A 22,313-nucleotide genomic window follows, 5' to 3' on the forward strand; every position below is an offset into this window, starting at 1 on the left:
TGAGAATTTGAGATAGTGTAGAATACTCAAAAATAGTCCGACCTGAGTATATATAACTCACACCGACAGAACATTGCGTCCCCACCGCAACAGCATGATCACAGAAATGTATCAACCAGAAATAATCCCATCACACAATTAAAATATCATAAAACTAACTATATTCCATAAAAGTGACGCCATGGAACCCACGGGGTAAATTACAAGAAGGAAGCGAAGGACATTTTTTCAATTAGACCATATGGTGAACTAGTGTTGAGCTTTGTTATCCACTTGCACTCGATACGTTCAAGCTTGCGAAAAGTGTCTCCACCACGTGTTCCGATGATTTTATCAATGCCATGTACTTTCAGATCTTGCCACCTGTTGTTATGATGGTCCCGGAAATGTCTGGGGATAGATTTAAGTTTATTAATCATCTCCCAATCATTATCCGCAATTTTTTCAGCCTTTTTAATGTCTCTTACATGTTCCTGAATTCTTATTTTAAGCTCTCTTGTGGTCATGCCAATATAGGAGAGACCACACGGGCATGTTGCCCTGTAGACAACTCCCGATGTACTGCAATTAATAAAATGCACAATTTTGTAGCATTTTTTGTTTTCAGAGTCCGGGAAAGTATCCGTTTTGACTATCAAATTGCAGATAGAGCAATGGCCACAGGGGAATGATCCCCACTTTGGTCCCTTGGAACCATATAGATACATATTAGAGTTTGGGGCACTATAGTGACTCCGAACTAGATGGTCGCTTAAGGTCTTGCTCCTTTTGGCTGTAAGTTGGGGTTTGGGGGGTAGAAGCCTTTTAAGATCAGGGTCTGTCAACAGTATGGGCCAAAAGCGAGTAACAATTTTGTGCATCTCAGACCATTGTGTATTGTAGGTAGTGATAAGCCTTACCGTGTCCTCACTGTTTTTCTTTTTGCGCTGTTGTTGAACAAGAAGACTATTACGGTCAGTATGGTATGCTCTCTGATACCCTTTCTCAATATCATTTTTACGGTATCCTCGTTGTGCAAACCGAGCCTTCAAACATTGGGATTCATTTTCGAAGTTTGATTGTGAATCGCATACACGTCGTGCCCGCAGGAATTGTCCTGTGGGGATGGCGCGTATAGTGTGTGAGGGGAGGAACGAAGATGCATGTAAAAGAGCATTTACAGCAGTTTTTTTGCGAAAAATAGTGGTACTGAGCTTACCCGTATTTTGTACAGAAATCTTGATGTCCAGAAATTCCATAAAGTCCTGACTAATCACATTTGTCAGTTTGATGTTACATGTATTGGTATTTAAGATGGTTAGAAATCGATCAAGCTCAGCTCGCGTACCCTGCCAAATAAACAGTATATCGTCAATAAAGCGCATCCAACTGACAACGCTACCCGAAACCGTATCCATAACTGCTCTCACAATCTCCGGTTCCCAATGGCCCAGAAATAGGTTAGCATAGGACGGCGCACAGGTAGCACCCATCGCCGTCCCACGTAACTGTAAATAGAACTTGTCTCTGAACAGAAAATAATTATGTTCCAAGACAAAACGCAAAAGGTGGATGAGAAAGTGGACCAAATCCTGATCAAGGTTGCCTGCTCCTAGAAAATATGAGACCGCGGATAGACCCAAATCATGATCTATACAGGTGTAAAGGGATTCTACATCACAGGATACCAAAAACATATCCTGCTCCATTGTTACACCATCAAGGCGTTTCAGCACATCCGTAGAATCCTTGATGTATGATTGGAGTCCCTCCACACATGGACGGAGATAAAAGTCTAAAAAACGGCATGCCGATTCACATAAACTACCACAGCCAGACACAATTGGTCGACCGGGAGGTCTCTTTTGGTCTTTATGCACCTTGGGCAACAAGTATAGTGTAGGGGTGATGGGAAATTTCACAATAAGCCCATCCAGAACTTTTTTAGTGATAATATTGTCCACCAATGCATCCGCAAGCATTTTATCCAACTGTTCCTTAAAACCTTCAGTAGGGTTGGAGGTCAGGCGTTTATAGCATCTAGCATCACGCAATTGTCTGTATGCCTCCAATTCATACATCTCCACCGGCCAAATCACCACATTTCCACCCTTGTCTGCTGGTTTGAATACTACACCCTTCATCTCTTTTAGTTCAAAAAGCGCCTTGCGTTGGGCCCACGATAGATTATCATGGCTCCGCTGCTGTGGAAGTTTGCGCAATTCATCGGTGACCATTTTAACAAACATGTCAACTGATGGGTTAAGAGACAAGGATGGAAATGCGGTAGACCGGGGGCGAATAGTTGTTGGGAATTTGCCAGTGCTCACCTCCTGCTCCTGAAGAAGGGATTCTAATGCCCGTACCACTTCCAATTCCTCCTGTGCTGTAAACAAGTTATGAGGATCATTTTTAGAAAAATATTTCTTATATATTAATTTGCGTGCAAGCAGGAAAACATCCTTAATGGCTGTGAAATCATCAAATCCTGATACAGGACAGAAAGTTAAGCCCAAGGAAAGCACAGAGATTTGACACGGAGTTAATACTCGGTCAGAGAGGTTAATTACCTTCATCTCGCCTCCCATGTTTTCCTCCACAGAATTAAATTTTCTTTTGGTTGGGGTCTGTCTTTTCTCATATCTCCTAGTTCTCATAGGGACACTCCCATGTGATGCCCCAGAGGTCGTACTCTCAAATGATGACACAGACTCGGAGCGTGTCAACATAGAGGGACCCCTCCGTTGCCATTTATATACCCTCTGTTCTTGAAAATCCAACAAGTCACGTTGGAATTTTTTAGATTTAAATTCTTTGATGTCATTCTCCCATTTAATATACTCGGTGCTCAACTCTTGTTCAAATTTAGCCAGGAGTTCAGGATTCAGATCTGTTTTAATTTTATTCTGTAAGGGCAATATTAATTTTTCAATTTCTTCCAATTGTTTTTTGTCCCAACCAATCAGAAGTTCTATGAACGTCTGAGAGCAGGATTTACAGGCTTCCTCCCATCGCGATCGCATGGTCAAATCATCAAAAGGAAAAGATGGAAACACTTGAACACGTAATCCTCTAGGGATCAATTCTTTTGTAAGGTATTGTTCCAATGAAACCTTGTTCCACCAAATACGCATCCTTCGCTTGAGTAATTCCTTCATTTTTTTCTGGGTTTCCAATATACCAATATGGACAACCCCTGTGGGTCCCACAGCATCATTGCTAAAAAGTTGAGTCACCAAAGACAACCAATTGGATTCCCTGGTGTGGAAATCAATATTTGTAACAAGGCCTATTAACAAAAACAGACAAAATGATGAATACCTATACGAGTATAGACCATTGGCATGCGCCAAACAATAATGCGTCCACACAAATCATAAAGCAAATATCAATACCTATACCAGACTGTGAAGACTACTAATATATCCAGAAAATGAAACACACATAGCACAAGTCATGTACCATGACAATATAAAATAAACTTTATTGAAATATACATAACACATTGGCCATCAAAATATAAAAACAATATAGCACACAGTTAAAAAGGAGAGTATGGAGGAGCTGCGTGAATAATCCAATATATATGCTACCATACTAAAAACATCCTGTGATGTGGTAACAAATGCAGAGATCTATAGAAAAGATAATCATATAGATCAAGTATTTGGACAACAGAAGCACATAAATATATTTAGCACCTGACAGAAGAGCACACAATTGTGCATGCATATAAAAGTATACAGCTAGAGCTCCAAGTTGCACCCAAAACAAAGACCATGCTTTATAAATAAAGGATATTGCACAAACCCATGGACTGCATGATAGGAAGCACGCAGGAACACTCCACACTGACCGCCCCCGACGCACGTTTCGCCGTCAGCTTTCTCAAGGGGTACTGACTGATGGGATAGTGGTTGTTTTAAATATAAAATGCAGAGGGAGGGGACTACACGAATAGCCAAACACTAAGCAGTGTTCACAGCATATGGAGATCTGCAATCACAGATCAAATTACACCTACCATGCTGCAGGCACCATTAGGCTATGTTCACACAGGGCACTTTTGCAGGAGGAACATCCGCCTCAAAAGTTTTTATATTTTGATGGCCAATGTGTTATGTATATTTCAATAAAGTTTATTTTATATTGTCATGGTACATGACTTGTGCTATGTGAGCTGAGCACATTGTTCGTGCTCAGCTCAGTATTAGTATGGTACCGCTGAAATCCAGCGCCATTCCCAACCACCGACACATTTATGAGCTGTGATAACTGCTGTATCGTCGTACAGCAGTTATCACAGCTCATACCTCCGGGACCGATCGCAGTGGTTTACGCCGATTTACCCCTTAAATGCAGCGGTCAATAGCGATCACCACACTTAAGGGGTTACAACGCCATTGGCGATCTTGCGATGCAATCGCAGGGTGCCGATGGTTGCTATGGTAACCGGAGGCCTAACAATAGCCACCGGGTCTGACATCTACAGAAGGTGATTACATAAGTATTGCAGGATATTATAACAGAAATCGGACAGTTGGACCTTTGGGGTCCTGTGGTGGTGGTGGTTATTTGTTGTTGCTGTATCTTGGACCGTTTATGGGTCAGTTTAGTGGTGCTTTTTACTCCATGTGTCCTTAGGACATGTTTATTATGTCATTACGAACTTGAGGTTTGTGTCCCATATTTTTTGTGAAGGCTTTTTCTTTAGTAGTGTATCCAGCCTTATAGGGGATCTTGTTCCCATTAAAATACGTTTTTGTCCCACTTGGGAAATCTCTTGACTGGCCTAAGTAGAGTCATGTGCTATTTTACCTTTTATTCCCCTTTTCCACCCATCCACCAAATAAGGACACGTGACAACCGAGGTTGGATGTGAAATGGCCACAGCAGCCGTTTATTAATTTACATTATTTTTTAAATACAATTTAATCCGAAACATTCGGATAACTACTTTAGGAATTCGACCAGAGAATTCCTCCTATAATTCACATGACCCAACATGATTCAGAATCATAAATAACAATCAACATTTTAACACTAAACAGAGCAGGGGAAGTCCTTGAAGCCATTTTTTACCGATTTTACATTTAAGTTAGCCATCTGCAAACCACCAACAACTATTTACCTCCAGCCGTAAACTAGCTCGGAGGCACAGCTCACCTCTGCAGATGGCTCCAACCATAAGAAGACCACTTCAAAGGGATAACACCCTATGAAGTCTTCAAATGATATACCTTTTTGGGGGACGCATACCCCGATGCAACCTCCCCACCATTTTGTACTGACCAACCTCAAGGACTCCCCTCGCCAGCCGCCATGACACCTAGACCTACTCCAAAGAAAAGAGAAACACAAGTTACGCAAGCATACATCATAAGCACAAGAAAATAGACAAACGCACAAAAAACAAACCCAATCCCAAAAGACACAACCCAATTCAGGGCGGAAGGGTGGGAGCTAACTTTTTTACCTGTTATTCCTCCCGCTACTTCCGGCTCAATGCTAAAAACAGCGGGAGGAACAGATACCGAACCCCAACTCCTCCCCTCTCCATCTCCTCCCTCTCCCTGCCTCCACTAACCCTTTCCCCCCTGATTGGCTAACCTTCCCTCCTATGGCAGTCATGGAGGCTTTCCCTTAAGCCCTCCGTGCTGCCGTCCAGCCTCGTCTTGACTGGCCTGAGTAGAGTCATGTGCTATTTTACCTTTTATTCCCCTTTTCCACCCATCCACCAAATAAGGACACGTGACAACCGAGGTTGGATGTGAAATGGCCACAGCAGCCGTTTATTAATCTACATTATTTTTGAAATACAATTTAATCCGAAACATTCGGATAACTACTTAAGGAGTTCGACCAGAGAATTCCTCCTATAATTCACATGACCCAACATAGGTCAGAAACATAAATAACAATCAACATTTTAACACTAAACAGAGCAGGGGAAGTCCTTGAAGCCATTTTTTACCGATTTTCCTTTTAAGTTAGCCATCTGCAAACCACCAACAACTATTTACCTCCATTCGTAAACCAGCTCGGAGGCACCGCTCACCTCTGCAGATGGCTCCAACCACCAGAAGACCACTTCAAATGGAAAAACACCCTATGAAGTCTTCAAATTATATACCTTTTTGGGGACGCATACCCCCGATGCGACCCCCCCCCACCATTTTGTACTGACAAACCTCAAGAATTCCCCCCACCACAGCGAAACAGGCATTGACCACCTTAAGCCTGTGAGTCCCTCCAAACCACCACCGCCCTCTCAATTCCTTCTGCTAAGGACAGGCTCCACAAATCAATTCCAACCTCGGTCAAATGTACTCCATCACTCCGCCAATATCTTCCAACTCCTGACTCCAAATCCCTGTGTCGAACACAAATGCCCCCGTTCTTGGCAACAAAACGTGACACCGCCCGGTTTACTTTGATGCAGGCTTTATTAACCCTCTCCACTCATCTTGCCAAGCGCCAAAACTTCCTCGGAACTATGTCCGACCAAACTATAACTGAGCGTAGATAAGACGCCCATAAGCACAACAAATCGTGTTTTATATCCCGCACTAACTCACGAAAAGGGCGCACACCTAGATCGTTCCCCCCCCACATGTAAAGCCAGAACCTCCGGAACCCTATCTAACTGAGAGTATGTTTGAAACTCGGTCAATACCCGGCTCCATAACATACCTCGGAATCCCAGCCAATGTAAAACCGCATCTTGCCGCGGAATGCGAAGCTGACGGCCATCTGGGCGAACGTCCGCCCGCAGTGTCCCCCAGTGCACATAAGAGTGTCCTAAAAGCCAAACTAAGCAGGGGCGATGATCTGAAATGAAAGGACAAGCAAACGCACATGTAAGCCATCAAAGCACAAGTTACAAACTCACAACAAATGAGGGCGCACGTAAGTCCTAAACCTATTGGACTTCCAACGGTCAATGCGACGCACACCCTCGTCATCCAACCCCCAACGCCCAGCTTCAGTAGCAGTGCCGATCCTAAACGTGTGAGACGAGTAATACTCATACCCAACTCCGACCTCAGGCAAGCATTTTTTAAATACAGCACCAAATTGATACCTGGACAAAAACGAGCCATTCTCATGACGGAGCAATGGCGACTCAGGCACCCCACCCCGTGTCTTGAAAGCAACCATACAAGCAACCGGACACATCGCCGACCCCGGGAGGGCAAACAACACTATCCGCTTACCCCGTCCTACTTGATCAGTCTTGGACTGCCACAAAAACAACTCGAGTCTATCCCCATATAGACCCACATCCACCTGTCGCAATCCCCCAGCCCTCACCGCACTAGGAGAAACCAACTCACCAATTCTGAGTGCTACAAAAAACGCTAGAGAAAAAGCCAAACGAAACAACTCTACCTCATAAGGCAAATTACAAACAGCCCCCAGCGATGCGCCCAACGAACCAAGAAGGGTAAAAGACATGGGTCGCCTCTGATCTGCTTCAGCCCTGCCGCGATGCAAACCCTTCAAAGCTTGCCTTACCAAAAAATTCTTGGACACATCCTGAAAACCCCGTAATTTAAATCCAAACGCCAACCCAGCAACGAAACGATTCACCTTAGCCAGAGAAAACCCCGCCTCCCAAGCATCCCCCAACCAGTATAACAATGCCACCAACCTGTCTTGATCCGTGCTGACGTTACCCAACACTGTTACCCACTCCTCCCACTGCTGCCAACAAGCCGAATAAGTACTCCAAGTTGCACTAGCCAACGACTGTTCGATCAACCGTTCCACGGGACCGAAACCAGATCCCATAGATGTCCCGGGCAAGCCAAACCGAACAGCTCCGCTCCCGGTGCCAATTAACAAAATCGATTCCACTGCGAGCGAGAAAGAGCATCAGCGATACAATTGTAAACCCCCGGTACATGCACCGCAACCATCCACGTGTTTAAGGACAAGCACACCAAGACTAAGTGACGCAACAACTGAACCACAGGCGGAGAAGATGCCGATACGTTATTAATCGCTAACACCACTCCCATGTTATCGCGGTGGAAACTAATGTTTTTATCCCTGAGCCTGTCCCCCCAAATGGTCACCGCAACCACGATGGGGAACAGCTCGAGCAGGGCCAGATTCCGTGTAAGACCACTGATCACCCAGCTGTCCGGCCAGTCCCCCGCACACCATTGACCTCCTGCATATGCACCAAAACGACCAGACCCCGCCGCGTCAGTAAACAGCTCCAACTCGCTCATATCCTGTACCGGCGACATCCACAACAATCTACCATTATATTGCCCGGGAAACGCGTCCCAGACCTGCAGATCCGCCCTGTGTTCCACCCCAATCCTCACGAAATGATGGGATGCCCGGATACCCGCCGTCGCTGCCGCCAATCGCCTACTAAAAACTCTACCCATTGGTATAATCCGACAGGCAAAGTTCAACTTCCCCAGCAGAGACTGGAGATCGCGCAAAGTGATCTTCTTCAATCGGCAGGCACGCCTCACCTCTTGATGCAATGACAGTAATTTATCCTCAGGAAGCCTGCACTCGAATTGCACTCGAATTGCATTGCAACCGAATCAATTTCGATCCCTAAAAAACAGATGGTAGGGACAGGGCCCTCAGTTTTTCCAGGCGCCAGAGGAATTCCAAAATCCGTCGCAACCTTCTGCAAGGAATACAATAAATAACCGCAAATAGGGGAACCGCTAGGGCCGACGCACAAAAAATCGTCAAGATAATGTATTAACGAATCCACCCCAGCTACGCCCTTCGTCACCCATTCCACAAAGCTACTAAATGCCTCGAAGTATGCGCAAGAAAGGGAGCACCCCATTGGAAGACACCTATCGACATAAAACCCCCCGTTCCAGAAGCAACCCAACCGCCGTTGGCTCTCCAGATGGACCAGCAGCAAGCGAAAAGCCGCCTGAATGTCACTTTTTGCCAACAACGCCCCAGGCCCTGCCTCACGCACTAACACCACCGCTTTGTCAAATGACGTGTAAACAACCGAGCATAAATCGTGATCTATCCCATCATTTACCGACGACCCCTGGGAAAAGACAAATGCTGAATCAAACTGAATTTATGGGGCTCCCGCTTCGGCACAATTCCCAAGGGGGATAGCACTAGATTCTCTATCGGCGGCTCGACAAAAGGCCCGCCCATGCGACCCAACGAAACTTCCTTCAAAACGACCGCCGAGTGCAAATAAGCTGACTTAAGATTGCGCCGTGTAAGCGGAACCTCATACGGAGGAGGGGGAATAACAAAACCAAACAAAAACCCCTCATAAATTAACTTGGCTGCAACCCTATTCGGATATTCATTTAGATACGGGGCCATCCTTTCTACCCTCACCGGCGACAGCCCCTTAACCAACGGAGGAGGACTGAGTGTCTGACCGCTTCCCTTTTCGCATACATTTTGCAGCCCCATGCGAGGAGCCGTTGCACTCCGAATAGACATGCTTAAATTTACAAGTGGCCCCGAACTTACACTGGCCATCATTGAATTGCCAGCAGAACCCGAGTTTTGACCCAGAGCCCTGTCCGGACTGACTAGACTGACCTCCTTGGCCAACGCTCCCGAGAAAGGACTGCTTAACCGGGGCCGTCACCCGCAACCAAAGCGCAATATCTTTCTGATCCCACCGAATCGCCGGCGGGACCGCCTTCCGCTGGCGAAACTGCTCATCATACCGCAACCACACCTGACCCCCGTACGCCCGATGAGCCTCCCCGATGGCATCGAAATAACAAAACAACGCCGAGCAATTTTCAGGTGCCTTTTCCCCAATCACACTCGCCAAAATAGCAAAAGCTTGCGACCAATTCACGAACGTCTGCGGGATAAGCCTATACTGCTGACGCTCCTCTTCCTCCTTCTTACTCTCATCCCGCTTGCCCTTATCCAAGTTGAACTTCGCAAGTGGCAGAAGGGAAAAAATGTCCACGTACTCATCCTTACAAATCCGTTCCCGAACCTCCTGTTTAAGGTGGGCCCCTAAAGGACCCTCAAAACAGATGTAAACCTCGCCCCGAGCACGATCATCAAGCCGAATTCTATCCCTGTCCTTCTGCGCCTCGGTTTGAACAGACACTGCCACTGCTTCCTTGGATGCCCCCGAAACTTCCCCAACCAGGGACCGTGACTGTACATCACGAGGACCTTCCCAGACCACCGCCGGGGACCCCGCCGGAACTACAGGTGCCGCAGCCCTATCTAAGCGCCCGACTAACTTGCACAAACAACCCACTAAATCCGATAAGCCATCTCGCCCGGCAACACCACTACCCACAGCCGATACTTCCGCGCTCGCTGCCCCACCCCCAAAACCCGACATGAAAATTGCTGGATACGGAAAAGTAGGAGTTACGCACTCACCAGGCTGCCCAGGCGCTGTATTCCCGCTAGCCGGAAAATTCTGACCGCGCTGCGACTCGTCCATCTCTCCATCTTCCAGATCCTCTCTCGCTGACGACTGGCACTCGCACCAACATCTCCGACACGGGGACCCTGGCATGCTGACAGAGGGGCCGGCAACCTGCCGCCCGACCGTAGGGACCCAGACTTCCGACAGGACCTGTTGCCTCGTCGTCGTCGCTGATCTTGGTGTCCTCACCGAAGACCTCAAGGAAGCCTGCCCCATGGCCGGCACATCACCATGCGGGGCGGCCGTGGACTGCACCCTGGACACTGCATATAAAGGCGGTGGCGTAACAGGGAGCCCAGCCTGCGACTCCCTGTGAACCGCCGAGCCCCGTCGCGGCTGGGGATTCCTGCCAGGACGCAGGCCCTGGGAGGAGGCGGCCGTCCCAGCAGCCTGGCCTGCAGCGTCCTTAGAAGGGCTCCCCCTGTGACGCCGAGCCCGCGGGACCACATCCGGACTCAACCATTCAGGTGGGCGGGACCGCTGGGAGCGGCGGGGTGACCGAGCTCCCGATGACGCCCTCTGCTTTATTTCAGCAGGGGCAGCAATAAGCAACTCTCCCCCCACCGCCATGTCATCAGCGCCAGAAAGGGGGGAGGGGAGCGCATCCGGGCTAGCAGCCGACACAGAGCGCCGATCTAGGCGCGAAGACTGGCCCGCCTGATGGATACTGGCCAGCGCTGCCACCGTCTCCTCCAGCCACCCCGGACCGTGGAACTCAGCTGCCGCGCGCAGCTGATCAAGCATGCTGACTGGAGACGCCATACTTGCAGGTAAGCAGGGCAGTGGGAGCTAACTTTTTTACCTGATATTCCTCCCGCTGCTTCAGGCTCAATGTCGAAAACAGCGGGAGGAAAAGATACCGAACCCCAACTCCTGCCCTCTCCATCTCCTCCCTCTCCCTGACTCCACTAACCCTTTCCCCCCTGATTGGCTAACCTTCCCTCCTATGGCAGTCATGGAGGCTTTCCCTTAAGCCCTCCGTGCTGCCGTCCAGCCTCATCTTTACTTTGTGACTATTGCCTGATCAAACCGAGTTGTGATACATTGTTTGCACCATATAAATAACTATATATTTGATGTTGTGTATTTTCTGACCACCACTGCAATCCTTTGTTTCTAGATGATTTTATCTGTTTTTATGAGATTATATTATTTTGTCTGTATTTATTGCAATAATAAAGATATTTTGTTATTGACCATGTGTCGTTTTGCTATACAGAATTGGTATTGCCGCATCCGTAATGGCCTGAACTATATAAATATTATGTAATTTATCCAATGCAGTGAATGCCATAAAAATAAATAATAAAAAAACGATACCAGAATTGCTATGTTTTTGGTCACCTAAGAATAAAAAGTGATCAAAAAGTTGCATGTATCCAAAAATGGTACCAATAAAAAAACATATAGCTCGTCTTGCAAAAAACAAGCCCTCATACAGCTCTGTCGACCAAAAATTTTCTTTAAAGTTGTGGTTCTCAGATTGTGGCAACAGAAAAAATACATTCTTTTTACAAAATAAATGTTATTGTGCAAATAGTTGTAAAACATAAAAAAGCAATATAAATTTGGTATCACCAGAATCGTACTGACCCACAGAATAAAGTAAATATGTCAATTATAGTACACGGTAAACGCTGTAAAAAAAAAAAAAGGATAAAAACAATAGCAAAATTGCTATTTTTTGTCACCACGCTTCTCAAAAAATAGAATAAAAAATTATCAAGAAGTTGCATGTATCCAAAAATAGTGCCGATAAAAACTACAGATTGTCCCGCAAAAAACAAGCCCTCACACCGCTCTGTCACAAAAAAAAAGTTATGGCTCTCAGAATATGGCGACACAAAATGTGCAGAGTGCGATCCAAAAGGGGGATAAGATCGGGCACCATTTATCAGTGCGACACAGGCCACAGAACTGCGGATTATTATTTATTTATCGCATTATTATATCCTCTTATTATGTACTGATGTACTCCGCACAGTTTACATATGCCCCCAGATTATAAACTGAAATAAATGGCCTATTTGTACATTCAGGGACAAACCAATTGAAAAACTGGTAACCAGAAACAATTGGTTTAAATAAAAAACCAAGTAATGAACTTGGTGCATTGACCTATGAAATCATAAGTCTATCCTATAGAGAGAGGTCAATTAACACACAGTATTGTAACGGCAGGGGGTAGGGAGACGGACAAGTGAGCCCTAATCTACCCGCCACTCTGTCCCTGCCTACTTGCAACGACCCGCCCTAGGCGACGGGGTACAACTGGGCGGCGGTCCCTGCGCTCAGTAAGTGCACGACAAACACGACAAACATACAAGGAACACAAGCAAGGAAAAGGGGCCGTTGCCCACGGCAACACCGTGAGCAACCAGAGTGGTGAACGAGCCGAGTCAAGCCAGGAGTGTGCGAGGTACAAAACGAAAAGCAGAAGAGTAGTCGGTAAGCCAGGGTCGGTATGGAGCAGGATCAAAAATAGCAGGAGCTGTAGCTGGGCCAGGAACCACAAGGAAGGAAACAAAAGCAATAACAAGCACCGAGGGACAGGAAGTGCAGGCTTAAATAGACCGAGGGCGGGAGCTAGCTGAGTCTGGCCAGGTTACGATAGGCTCTCCCACTCCTAAGCCTGCCAGCCTGAATGGTGGAAGCAGGAGTCAGTCTCAGGGATGTATTCTCAGGTGCTGACTGATTAGTTCTGGGAGTTAACCCCGCAGTGCCTGGCAGATCCTTTACAGTACCCCCCCTTTTATGAGGGGCCACCGGACCCTTTCTAAGTGGACCTGGCTTACTGGGGAAACGCAGGTGGAACCTCCTGACCAATACCCCAGCGTAAACATCCCGGGCGGGTACCCAAGTCCTCTCCTCGGGCCCGTATCCTCTCCAATGGACCAGGTACTGGAGGGAGCCTTGGACCATCTTGCTGTCCACAATCCTGGCCACCTCGAATTCCACCCCCTCCGGGGTGAGGATGGGAACAGGAGGTCTCCTCGAGGGAGCCAAGGACGGGGAGCAGCGTTTGAGGAGGGAGGCATGAAACACGTGTATCCGAAAAGACGGGGGTAACTCCAGCCGGAAGGAGACAGGATTGAGGACCTCAATGACCTTATACGGCCCAATAAACCGGGGAGCAAACTTCTTGGACGGAACCTTGAGACGCAAGTTCCTAGACGACAACCACACCAGATCCCCGACCATAAACAGGGGGTTAGCAGAACGTTTTTTATCAGCCTGAGTTTTTTGTACACTCTGGGACACCTCTAGGTTTTTCTGAACCTGGGCCCAGACTGTGCACAGTTCCCGATGAACGACCTCTACCTCAGGATTGTTGGAACTACCAGGTGAAACGGAGGAGAACCGTGGATTAAACCCAAAATTACAAAAAAAAGGAGAGACCCCAGACGAGTTACTGACCCGGTTATTAAGGGAAAATTCGGCGAGGGGAATGAAAGAGACCCAATCAAATTGACAGTCAGAGACAAAACACCTTAAGTATTGTTCTAGAGACTGATTAGTCCTCTCCGTTTGGCCATTGGTTTCAGGATGGAAGGCAGAGGAGAAGGACAGATCAATCCCCAACTTCATACAGAAGGCTCTCCAAAACAATGAAACAAATTGTACCCCTCTGTCCGAAACAATATTGACAGGGACCCCATGGAGACGCAGGATGTGTTTGACAAACAAGGTAGCCAACGTTTTGGCGTTGGGTAGTTTCTTGAAGGGCACAAAGTGGCACATCTTACTAAAGCGGTCCACCACCACCCACACCACCGACTTGCCTTGGGATGGAGGCAAATCGGTGATAAAATCCATGGAGATATGTGTCCAAGGTCTCTGGGGAATGGGCAACGAACGCAGTAAGCCCGCTGGTCGGGACCTGGGAGTCTTGGACCTAGCACAAACCTCACAAGCGGCGACGTAGGCCTTAACGTCTTTAGGCAACCCAGGCCACCAATAATTTCTGGTAATGAGGTGTTTGGTACCCTGGATGCCTGGATGGCCAGATAGTGCGGAGTCATGATTTTCCCTAAGTACCCTTAGCTGGAATTGCAGGGGAACAAACAGCTTGTTCTCAGGAAGGTTCCCGGGAGCTGCACCTTGATCAGCAGCAATTTCAGAGACTAAATCAGAATCGATCGAGGAAATTATTATACCTGGAGGCAAAATACAAGCAGGATCTTCCTCCGAAGGAGGGCTGGCCATGAAGCTACGCGACAGTGCATCAGCCTTAATATTTTTAGACCCAGCCCTATAGGTAACCAAAAAATTGAATCTGGTAAAAAATAACGCCCATCGAGCTTGTCTCGGGTTTAGCCTCCGGGCAGATTCTAGGAACACCAGATTCTTGTGGTCGGTAAGGACCGTTACCTGGTGCCTAGCCCCCTCCAGGAAGTGGCGCCACTCTTCAAATGCCCATTTAATGGCTAAGAGTTCGCGGTTGCCAATATCATAGTTACTTTCAGTTGGCGAAAACTTCCTGGAGAAGTAGGCACAGGGGCGGAGATGGGTGAGGGACCTGGTACCCTGGGACAAGACAGCCCCCACTCCCACCTCAGATGCGTCAACTTCCACGATAAATGGCTCCATTTGGTTGGGCTGAACCAGCACCGGGGCCGAGACAAAGCACTTCTTAAGGACCTCAAAAGCCTGGACAGCCTCAGGAGGCCAGTGGAGGAGATCAGCACCTTTGCGAGTGAGGTCCGTAAGGGGCTTAGCGATGACCGAGAAGTTAGCAATAAATCTCCTGTAATAATTAGCAAACCCCAAAAAACACTGTAACGCCTTCAGGGAGGCAGGTTGGACCCATTCCGCCACAGCCTGAACCTTGGCTGGGTCCATGCGGAATTCATGAGGAGTGAGGATTTGACCCAAAAATGGAATCTCCTGTACCCCAAACACACATTTTTCGGTTTTGGCAAACAGTTTATTTTCCCGAAGGACCTGGAGCACATTCCTGACATGCTCCACGTGGGAGGACCAGTCCTTGGAAAACACCAGTATGTCATCAAGGTACACTACCAGAAAAATCCCCAGGTAATTTCTCAAAATCTCATTTATGAAATTCTGGAAGACCACAGGGGCATTACACAACCCAAAGGGCATGACGAGGTATTCGAAATGGCCTTCGGGCGTGTTAAACGCAGTCTTCCACTCATCCCCCTCTTTGATGCGAATAAGGTTATACGCCCCCCGTAGATCCAATTTAGAAAACCATTGGGCCCCCTGAACCTGATTAAAGAGATCAGGAATCAAAGGAAGGGGATACTGGTTCCTTACCGTGACCTTATTCAGGCTACGGTAGTCAATGCATGGCCTAAGACCACCATCCTTCTTCCCCACGAAGAAGAAGCCAGCACCTACAGGAGAAGAAGAGGGACGAATGTAACCCTTGGCCAGGGATTACTGGATATACACTCTCATAGCTTCACGTTCGGGACAAGAAAGATTAAATATCCTACCCTTAGGAAGCTTAGCTCCTGGTACCAATTCGATAGCGCAATCGTATTCTCTATGAGGAGGTAACACTTCGGAGGCCTCCCTAGAGAAAACATCAGCGAAGTCCTGAACAAACTCGGGTAGCGTATTCGCCTCCTTAGGGGGAGAAATAGAACTAACAGAAAAACATGACGTACAACATTCATTACCCCATTTGGTTAGCTCCCCAGTATTCCAGTCAAACGTAGGATTATGCAACTGCAACCAGGGAAGACCTAGCACCAAATCGTACGATAATCCCTGCATCAACAGTACAGAGCATTGCTCCAAATGCATGGAGCCAACAAGGAGTTCAAAAACAGGGGTATGCTGTGTAAAATAACCATTAGCAAGAGGAGTGGCGTCGATACCCACTACCGGGACAGGTTTAGGCAAATCAATAAGAGGCATAGCAAGGGACATAGCAAATTCCACAGACATGATATTAGTAGAGGACCCTGAATCCACGAAAGCACTGCCGGTAGCAGACCTACCACCAAAAGAGACCTGAAAGGGAAGCAAGATCTTAGTACGTTTCATATTTACGGGAAATACCTGTGCGCCCAAGTGACCTCCCCGATGATCACTTAGACGCGGAAGTTCTCTGGCTGCAACCTTACGCTTAGGACAGTTGTTCACTTGATGCTTGTCGTCCCCACAGTAGAAGCAGAGACCATTCTTCCTGCGGAATTCTCTACGTTGTTGGGGGGACACGGAAGCCCCGAGTTGCATAGGTATCTCTGAATCTTTCGGGGAGGAACGAAGCAACGGAGCTTCGGGAGGCATCATGGGGGAGTCGGAGGAGAAAACACATAAACGTTCACGTTGTCGTTCCCTGAGACGTCGGTCAAGTCGTATCGCTAAAGCCATAACCTGGTCTAGGGAGTCAGAAGAGGGATAGCTAACTAGCAGGTCTTTCAGGGCATTCGACAGACCCAACCTAAACTGGCACCTTAAGGCAGGGTCATTCCACCGAGAAGCTACGCACCACTTCCGAAAGTCAGAGCAATACTCCTCAACAGGTCTCTTACCCTGACTTAAGATCACCAGCTGACTCTCCGCAAAGGCAGTCCTGTCAGTCTCGTCATAAATAAGTCCGAGAGCAGAAAAGAAACAATCAACGGAGGAAAGTTCAGGGGCGTCAGGAGCCAAGGAGAAGGCCCACTCTTGGGGCCCTTCCTGGAGCCGGGACATAATTATACCCACCCGCTGGCTCTCAGAACCTGAGGAATGAGGCTTTAAACGAAAGTAAAGCCTACAACTCTCCCGAAAGGAGAGAAAAGTCCTCCGGTCCCCTGAGAACCGGTCGGGCAACTTGAGGTGGGGTTCAAGAGGTGCGGTGCGGGGAACTACCAGGGTAGCATCAGGCTGGTTGACCCTCTGAGCCAGGGCCTGGACCTGTAGGGAGAGACCCTGCATTTGCTGAGCCAGGGTCTCACGGGGATCCATAGTGGTGTCAGGGACCAGGGGTAGACTAGGTATGGGCTTGTTATTATGTAACGGCAGGGGGTAGGGAGACGGACAAGTGAGCCCTAATCTACCCGCCACTCTGTCCCTGCCTACTTGCAACGACCCGCCCTAGGCGACGGGGTACAACTGGGCGGCGGTCCCTGCGCTCAGTAAGTGCACGACAAACACGACAAACATACAAGGAACACAAGCAAGGAAAAGGGGCCGTTGCCCACGGCAACACCGTGAGCAACCAGAGTGGTGAACGAGCCGAGTCAAGCCAGGAGTGTGCGAGGTACAAAACGAAAAGCAGAAGAGTAGTCGGTAAGCCAGGGTCGGTATGGAGCAGGATCAAAAATAGCAGGAGCTGTAGCTGGGCCAGGAACCACAAGGAAGGAAACAAAAGCAATAACAAGCACCGAGGGACAGGAAGTGCAGGCTTAAATAGACCGAGGGCGGGAGCTAGCTGAGTCTGGCCAGGTTACGATAGGCTCTCCCACTCCTAAGCCTGCCAGCCTGAATGGTGGAAGCAGGAGTCAGTCTCAGGGATGTATTCTCAGGTGCTGACTGATTAGTTCTGGGAGTTAACCCCGCAGTGCCTGGCAGATCCTTTACAAGTATATTAGAAACATGAAACAACTTTATTGCACATAAATACACAGGATATATCAATAAAAGTTAGAACCATGCAATGCAAAACGTGTCCTGCAGGTTGAAGCAACATATGGGGAGACATAATGACATATAATATAAAAACCAGGGCAATATGATATATGTATAATAAATATGTTCACCTGAAATGATAGTATTGCCATATAGCTACCTGGAATGATTGTATATAAATGCGATGATACAAGCTAAGGCCAAAATGTATGGCCATATATCAGCTTACCCATGTGTAGCTGCTCCTGCTACCTGCAGAGACACCGAACCCGACGCGCGTTTCGGCAGGAATGCCTTCGTCCGGGGGTGGTGTCTCTCCAGCGGAACAGGATATTTAAAGGGCATTGCATGGTTCTAACTTTTATTGATATATCCTGTGTATTTATGTGTATTTATGTGCAATAAAGTTGTTTCATGTTTCCAATATACTGTGTGTTAATTGACCTCTCTCTATAGGATAGACTTATAAACTGAAATACCAGCAAAACCCCAAACAGAAAAATTACCAAGCAAAATCTGTGCTTCATAAGCCAAATGGCGCTCCCTCCATTCTGACCCTTTCAGTGTGCCCAAACAGCAGTTTACATCCACATATATGGCATCGCCATACCCGGGAGAACCCGCTTAACAGTTTATGATGTATTTGTCTTCAGGGGCACAATCTGGGTATAACATATCGTGCACTTAAATGGCATATCAGCGGAAAATCCACTGCACATTTTTCTAGTAAAAATAGTAGTATTGGTTCATACGCACTGCACCCTTTAATAAATGCCTTGAGGGGTATATTTTAAAAAATAGGGTCACTTCTTGGAAGTTTTTGTTTTACTATTAGACCTCAGAGCCCTGCAATTGGGGGCAAATGCTATGGAAAAATCACTAAAATAGACCTCAAATGCGCATGGTGCTCTTTCACTCCTTTAATCTAACACCAATCCAGCAAAATCTGCGCTCCTACAGACAAATGACGCTCCTTCTCTTCAGAGCCCTGCCGTGTGCCCAAACAGCTGTTTAGGGCCACATATGGGATATTGCTGTACTCAGGAGAAATTGAGTAAAAAATTGTGTGGTGTTTTTTTCTCCAATTACCCCTTGTAAAAATAAAACATTTAGAGCTAAAACAGCATTGTTTTGGGAAAAATGTAATTTGTCATTTTCACTGCCTAATTCTAATAAAATCTATGAAACAGCTGTGGGGTCAAACTATTCACTACCCCCCTAAGTGAATGCCTTGAGGGTTTTATTTTCCAAAATGGAGTCACTTCTCAAGAGGTTTTTACGGTACTGGTACCTAAGGAACTCTGCAAATACGACTTGCCACCTTTAAACAAAACCAGCAAAATCTGCATGCCAAACGGTGTTACTGCCATTCTGAGCCCTACCGTGTGTCCAAACAGCAGTTTATGACAACATATGGGGTATTATCATACTTGAGAGAACTTGATTTACAAATGTTGGTGTTCTTTTTCTCTTTCATTCTTTGTGAAAATGAAAAAAAATCGGAGCTGAAACTACTTTTTGTGTGAAAAATGTTTAGATTTTAATTTCTATGACCTAATTTCAATAAATTCAGCAGAACACCTGTAGTGTTAAAATGCTCACTATACCCATAGATTAATTCCTTGGGAGTGTAGTCCCGAAATGGCGTCTTTTTGGGGATGTTTCCTATGTTTTGGCACCACAAGACCTCTTCAAAAATGACAGGGTGCCTAAAATATATTGTAATAAAAAGGAGGCCCCAAAAACCTAGTAGGTGTTCCTGTGCTTCAGTCCACCAGGGCCACATGTGGGACATTTTTAAAAGCTGCAGAATCTGAACAATAAATATTGAGCTGAGTTTCGCTGCTAAAACCTTCTGTGTTACAGAAATAAAATGGATTATAATGGAATTTCTTAAAAAAATAAAAAATAAATATATATATATATATTTGTAAATTTCACCTCCAAAATGTTAACTAGTAACTATTTTGTGTTGTATTACTATCTGTCTTACAAGCAGATACACTCAAATTTAGAGAAATCTAAAATTGTCAAAAATGTCTCTAAATGTAGGTGTTTTTCACAAATAAACACTAAAGGTATTGACCAAATTTTACTACTAACATAAAGTACAATGTGTCACGAGAAAAAATTCTCACAATCGCTTGGATAAAAGAATAGCATTCCAAAGTTATTACCAGCTAAAGTGACACAGGTCAGATTTGAAAAATGGTGTCTGAGCCTTAAGGCCCAAACTAGGCTGCATCATTAAGGGGTTAAAGTGGTTTTACATCTTATAAAGTGGGGGGAATACAATTAGGATTTGTCATCACTTTCTGATCGTGGAGTTCTGACTGCCATGACTACTTGATGTTTAGTAAAGCCAATCCCTGTCTTTACAGTTTACCAAATGTGCCATCAATGGTCTTAGAAATGACCCAGATGAAGAGACTATGAAGGAATTCTTCGGTTCTCTTGACTATAAATGCAGCAGAGATTGTGGTATCCATAAAAATATAATGCAGCCATTTTTAATGAATACATATGGATGTTGGCCTTCTACCCTCTCTGGAAGGCTTATGATATGTATAATTTACGCTGCATTCGTTCACATCAGGTATGCCCATCTTGTCTCAGGATTAGAGATGAGCGAACCGGGACAACCGAACCCGGTTTCGGTCCGAACTTCCGGAAAAGTTCGGTTCGCAGCGAATCCGAACTTCACCGGGTTCGGCCGAACCCGTTTTGACCGAACCCGGTCAAAAACATTATACAAATCGGCAGCCACTTATCTCTATCAATCACTGATAGAGAAAAGAGGCTGCTGATTAAAAATAAAATAAAAAGCATTTCATACGTACCCGGTCGTTGTCTTGCGGACGAGTCCCTCTTCTTCCTCCAGTCCGACCTTTTCTGACGCGGCAGCCTGTGATTGGCTGCAGAGGCCGCGGCAGCCTGTGATTGGCTGCAGCGCTCACATGGGCTGCATCGTCATCAAGGAATGTCGGGCCGGATGTCGAGAGGGACGCTTTTGCGAACCGTGCTGTCATTATAATTATAGCAGCACGGCCCGTAAAATAGAAAAATAGAACATGTTCTATTTTTTTAACGGCACGGGCACCTTCCCGTGAGAAAACGGAAAGGTACCCGTGGGTAACAGAAGTCTATGAGCCCGTTATTGCGGGTCGTAATTACGACCCACAATAACGGGTGTTTTTACGGTCGTGTGCATAATGGGAGCACGGCTCGGAAAAACGAACGGCTGCCCGTGCTCATCTCCTGAAATACTCTGTGCTGCCTTAAACTCTGTGGACAGGTCAGGATCCTGTTTCTTTTAAATGCTGCTAGGGAACCCGCTCGATCCACTATATAAGGCTACGCTACAGTGCAGCATTTAAAAGAAACAGGATCCTGACCTGTCCATAGAGTTTAAGGCAGCACAGAGTATTTCAGGAGATGAGCGTGCAGATTCAGTGCTGCTGTGAACTCTGCTCTTACCATTACGTAGCTCTCAGTCTGTTACCTCTCCTCCACTCCTGTCCTCAAGAACACCTTCACATGATTGGCAAGTCACCACGTAATGGTAAGAGCAGAGTTCACAGCAGCACAGAGTATTTCAGGAGATGAGCGTGCGGATCTTGTGCGTGGTGGTGACTTGCCAATCATGTGAACGTGTTATAGAGGACAGGAGTGGAGGAGATGTAACAGACTGAGCTACGTAATGGTAAGAACAGAGTTCACAGCAGCACAGAGTATTTCAGGAGAGGAGCGTGCAGATTCAGTGCTGCTGTGAACTCTGCTCTTACCATTACGTAGCTCAGTCTGTTACCTCTCCTCCACTCCTGTCCTCAATAACACCTTCACATGATTGGCAAGTCACCACCCCGCACAAGATCCGCACGCTCATCTCCTGAAATACTCTGTGCTGCTGTGAACTCTGCTCTTACCATTACGTGGTGACTTGCCAATCATGTGAAGGTGTTCTTGAGGACAGGAGTGGAGGAGAGGTAACAGACTAAGAGCTACGTAATGGTAAGAGCAGAGTTCACAGCAGCACTGAATCTGCACGCTCATCTCCTGAAATACTCTGTGCTGCCTTAAACTCTATGGACAGGTCAGGATCCTGTTTCTTTTAAATGCTGCACTGTAGCGCAGCCTTATATAGTGGATCGAGCGGGTTCCCCAGCAGCATTTAAAAGAAACCGTGTTTGTGTATGTGTGTGTTTGTGTATATATGTGTGTTTGGGTATGTGACTTTGTCTGTTTTTGTTTTTATATGTGTGTTTGTGTATATGTGTGTGTATATATGGGTATGTTTGTGTATATATGGGTGTAT

Source organism: Rhinoderma darwinii, chromosome 7, assembly GCF_050947455.1.
Source record: "Rhinoderma darwinii isolate aRhiDar2 chromosome 7, aRhiDar2.hap1, whole genome shotgun sequence".
Lineage (NCBI taxonomy): Eukaryota > Metazoa > Chordata > Amphibia > Anura > Rhinodermatidae > Rhinoderma > Rhinoderma darwinii.